Genomic DNA, 4,972 nt, shown 5'->3' on the forward strand with positions numbered 1-4,972 from the left:
GGAGTCAGAGAATGGCAGGAATCTGAATCCCTGCATCATCAATTGAAGGAGAAATGCACACCCATCAGAAATATCTATTTTGAATAAAAATAAACTTTGATTTTATGTGACCCACTATATATCTGGGAGATGTTTATTACAGAAGATAGCATTGACCTGGACTAACACAGCACCAATATTTCTGTTATGAAAGGAGGAAGCTAAGAAATTAACAACTGCCCCTCTCTGTTAGACCACAGACTGTGTGGCTTAAACAACAGAAATTTATTTCCTCGCAGTTCTGGAAGCTAGAAGTTCAAGATCAAGTGCCATCAGGTTTGGTTTCCACTGAGCCTCTCTCCTTGGCTTGCAGATGGCAGCCCTCAGTGAGGTCTTCCCTCTGCGTGCACATGTTGTCTAGTGTTTCTCACTGTCTGTGTTCTCATTTTCTTTTCTTAAAAGGATACCGGTCATATTGGATTAGGTCCACTCATATGATTTTTTTTTACCTTAATTACCTCTTTAAAGGCCCTATCTCCAGTCTGAGGCACTAGGAGTTAGGGCTTCAATACATGGATTTGGGGAGGCCACAATTCAGCCCATAACAACCTCCCAGATTGAATTTTTGGATACTAAGACACTTCACTATGATTCTCCATGGCTCACTTACTGCATCATTCTAGGAAAGGGGAGACCTCAGATGCAGACAGGAGGCTTCCAGTCAGTATAAAGGACTATCTACCTCCCACCCCTACTGGACAAAATAGATTGACTTCTGATTTTTGTCAGACTTTTGTATAAATGTTTAGCTACCAGGATTCAGTTCCCCCAAATTTTATTAACTTTTTATTTACTAAAATGTCTAATTGCTAGAAGCAGTAGGACTGGGTGTGGGGTATGTAGAAGGGTCTGGGGAAGAACAATGGCTGTGGAATCAAGCAAATATGAGGTCCAATCCTGACATCACCCCAACCACTAGCTGTGTGACTTTGGGCATATGAAATACCCACTCTGGGCCTCAGATCCTTCGTCTGCAAAGGGAAATAATAATTTTATTGGTTAGAACTCTAGTTAAAGTGACAAAATCCTAATCTGAAAAGCCTGAGCAAAGATGAACTTCTGGTCTGACATAGTAGATTGATAAAGAAGGCTTTAAAGAGCATTCACTCACAATGACTAAGAGAACAGGAAAGGAAATAACAGCAATAAAATTATGGATACTGGAAAGAAAGTGGATTGATGATAACTGTCTGAGCAGACCAGAGGAAACAGCTTCCCCTCAGTTGTGGAGGAAGGTGGCCAGTTAGAACCGTAAATCTCCAGAAAGGCTCATGAATTGAAGGCACCAAGTACCTCTGACAGGGATGTAAAGGTGGCAATTACAACAGGTGGATTGGTTGAAAGTCAGTTTAAGACAAAGTTGGAATCAAACGATCAAACTTAGTACCACTAATAGTAGGACTTCCTGACATTATCATAACAATAGGACTTTCAAAAAAAGTGCACAGCTTAAACCATCAAGTCTTCTTTCTAGACTATTTAACATGAATCTAATAAGCCTTTAGACTGAGCTTCCAGTCTGTAGGGAATACAGGAGAGAGAGGAACAAGTCAAATAAGAAAACAACCAGCAAACCTAGATTGTGAGATATTCTGGAAGACAGATAACTAGCCTGGCCTCTTCAGAAAGTCGATGTTCTAGATTTAGAAAACTATGATATATGACATAGATATATCATATGATATATATCATATATCATATATATATGACAAAGATATATGACAACCAAGTGCAGTGGATTCTGGTTTTTAAAAAATAGGCTAGGGCCTCCCTGGTGGTGCAGTGGTTAAGAATCCACCTGCCAATGCAGGGGACACGGGTTCGAGCCCTGGTCCAGGAAGATCCCACATACCGTGGAGCAACTAAGCCCGTGCGCCACAACTACTGAGCCTGCACTCTAGAGCCTGCAAGCCACAACTACTGAGCCCACATGCCACAATTACTGAAGCCTGCGCACCTAGAGCCTGTGCTCTGCAATAAGAGAAGCCACCAAAATGAGAAGCCCGTGCACCACAACAAAGAGTAGCCCCCAATTGCTGCAACTAGAGAAAGCCCGTGCACAGCAACAAAGACCCAATGCAGCCAAAAATAAATAAATAAATAAATAGGCTATATGGAGAAGTTTAAATACAGATTGGATATTAGATGATAAGGTAGCCAGCCTCCAAGATGGATAACAGTGATCCCTGCCTCCATACCCTAATTAGGGAACCCTAATGAAGTCCCCTTCTACATTATGCTAGGGTTGGTCTGGTCTCTAATACCATACTGCAGAAGTGATGGTATGTCACTGCCACAATTAGGTTATAAAAGATTACAGCTTCCATCCTGGGCACTCTCTTCCACTCTCTCGCTCTAAGATCCCTTGTTTGGGCAAAACTAATTACCATGTCATGAGAACATTCAGGTAGCCTATGCATAGAGCAATGAAGCAAGGAACTGAAGCATCCAGACCATGGAATGAGCTTGACAGTGGATCCTTCAGCTTTATTCAAGTCTTGAGATGACTGCAGCTTCAACCAACAGATTTACTGCAACCTCATGAGAAACTCTGAACCAGAACCACCCAGCTAATCTGCTCTCAAATTCCTAACATTCAGAAACCGTGAGATAAATGTTTATTGTTCTAAGTTGCTATGATTTGGAGTAATGTGTTATACAGCAGTGCATAACTAATACAGATGATAATAGAAAATGATTTAATATTCTTAGGTGTGATAATGGTGCGGTGATTATGCAGGAATATCTCTTTATTTTTAGGAGTTGCATTCTAATGTATTTAGGAGTGATGTGTCATGATGCCTCTACAATTTGGTTTCAAATTGTTCAGAAAATATACATACATGGCATATATACACATAAATATACACATACAACAAAAAGACTGACAGTTATTGAATCTAGATGGCAGGTATATAAGTAATCATTGTATCATTCTTTCAACTATTCTATATCTTTGACATTTTTCACAATAAAAACTTCAAGAATTTCTGCTCCTGGACAAGATTGAGTAATAGGACCCAGCTGGGCCTCCCAACAAAAACAGCCCAAAAGAACATTAAAAATATATGAAACATTTTCCTCTAAGATCAGGAACAAGATAAGCATGCCCACTTTTGCCACTTCTAACATAGTACTAGAAATCCTAGCCAGAGCAATTAGGCAAGAAAAAGAAACAAAAGGCGTCCAAATTGGAAAGGAAGAAGTAAAATCATTTCTGTTCACGGACAACATGATCTTATATGTAGAAAAGCCAAAAAATTCCACAAGAAAACCAGTAAACAAAACAAGTAAATGAACTCAACAAAGGTGCAGGATACAAAATCAACACACAAAAATCAGTTGCATTTCAATAAATTAACAATTAACATTCTGAAAAGGAAATTTAAAAAACAATTCCATGTATAATTGCATTAAGAAGAGTAAAATACGTAGGAATAAACTTAACCAAGGAGGCAAAAGACTGGTACACTGAAAACTATTAAATATTGCTCAAAGAAACAAAAGAAGACACAAAAAAATGTAAAGACATCCCATGCTCATGGATTAGAAGACTTAATATTGTTAAGAGTACTACCAATGGTGATTTGTAGATTCAATGCTTCACATCAAAATCCCAGACTTTTTTATAGAAACAGAAAAATCCATCCTAAAATCCATATAGAATCTCAAGGAGCTCCAAATAGTCAAAACAATCTTGAAAAGGAAGAACAAGGTGGAGAATTCACACTTCCTGATTTCAAAACTTACTACAAATATAAATTAATCAAAACAGTGTGGTATTGGCATAAAGACAGACATATAGACCAATGGAATAGAATAGAGAGTCCAGAAATAAATCCTCATATATATGGTCAAATAATCTTTGACAAGGGTGCCAAGATCATTCAGTGGGGAAAAAACAGTCTTTTCAACAAAAAATGGTAAAATTGGATAGCTACGTTAAAAAAAAAAGGAAGAAACTCTTAGAAGAAAGCATATAGAGAGAAAGCTTAATGACATTGGATTTGGCAATGATTTCTTGGATACAATACCAAAAGCACAGGCAACAAAAGTAAAAATAGGTAAACTGAATGACACCAAAAGTTTAAAATTCTATGCATCAAAGGACACAATCAGCAGACTGAAAGGCAACCTACAGAATGGGAGGAAATGTTTGTAAATCATATATATTACAAGACATTAATATCCGGAATATATAAAGAACTCCTACACGTCAACAACAAAAAATAAAACAACCCATTTTAGTGTTCATTTCGGCAGCACGTATACTAAAAATGGAATGATACAGAGAAGACTAGCATGGCCCCTGTGCAAGGCTGACATGCAAATTTTTGAAGCTTTCCATATTTTTGGCAGAACACTCTTTGACATAAATCACAGCAAGATCCTTTTTGACCAACTTCCTAGAGGAATGGGAATAAAAACAAAAATAAACAAATAGGACCTAATTAAACTTAAAAGCTTTTCCACAGCAAAGGAAACCATAAACAAGATGAAAAGACAACCCTCAGAATGGGAGAATATATTTGCAAATGAAGCAACTGACAAAGGATTAATCTCCAAAATATACAAACAGCTCATGCAGCTCAATATCAAAAAACCAAACAACCCAATCAACAAATGGGCAGAAGACCTAAATAGACACTTCTCCAAAGAAGACACACAGATGACCAACATAAAAAGATGCTCAACATCACTAATTAATAGAGAAATGCAAATCAAAACTACAATGAGGTATCACCTCATTGGTCAGAATGGCCACCATCAAAAAATCTACAAACAATAAATGCTGGAGAGGGTGTGGAGAAAAGGGAACCCTCATGCTTTGTTGGTGGGAATGTAAAGTGATACAGCCACTATGGAGAACAGTATGGAGATTCCCTAAAAAACTAAAAATAGAAATACCATATGACCCAGCAATCCCACTACT

At 37.9% G+C, this 4,972-nt stretch overlaps 1 non-coding gene across 1 annotated transcript; it reads left to right on the plus strand.

Moving 5' to 3' along the window:
* Positions 1 to 4,286: 4,286 nt before the first annotated feature.
* On the plus strand, positions 4,287 to 4,393 carry LOC132364157 (U6 spliceosomal RNA). The gene has a single exon (XR_009502715.1). It is a non-coding gene; the product is annotated as a U6 spliceosomal RNA (small nuclear RNA).
* The last annotated feature ends 579 nt before the right edge of the window (positions 4,394 to 4,972 follow it).

This window comes from Balaenoptera ricei, chromosome 3 (assembly GCF_028023285.1).
Source record: "Balaenoptera ricei isolate mBalRic1 chromosome 3, mBalRic1.hap2, whole genome shotgun sequence".
In the NCBI taxonomy this organism is placed as follows: Eukaryota; Metazoa; Chordata; class Mammalia; order Artiodactyla; family Balaenopteridae; genus Balaenoptera; species Balaenoptera ricei.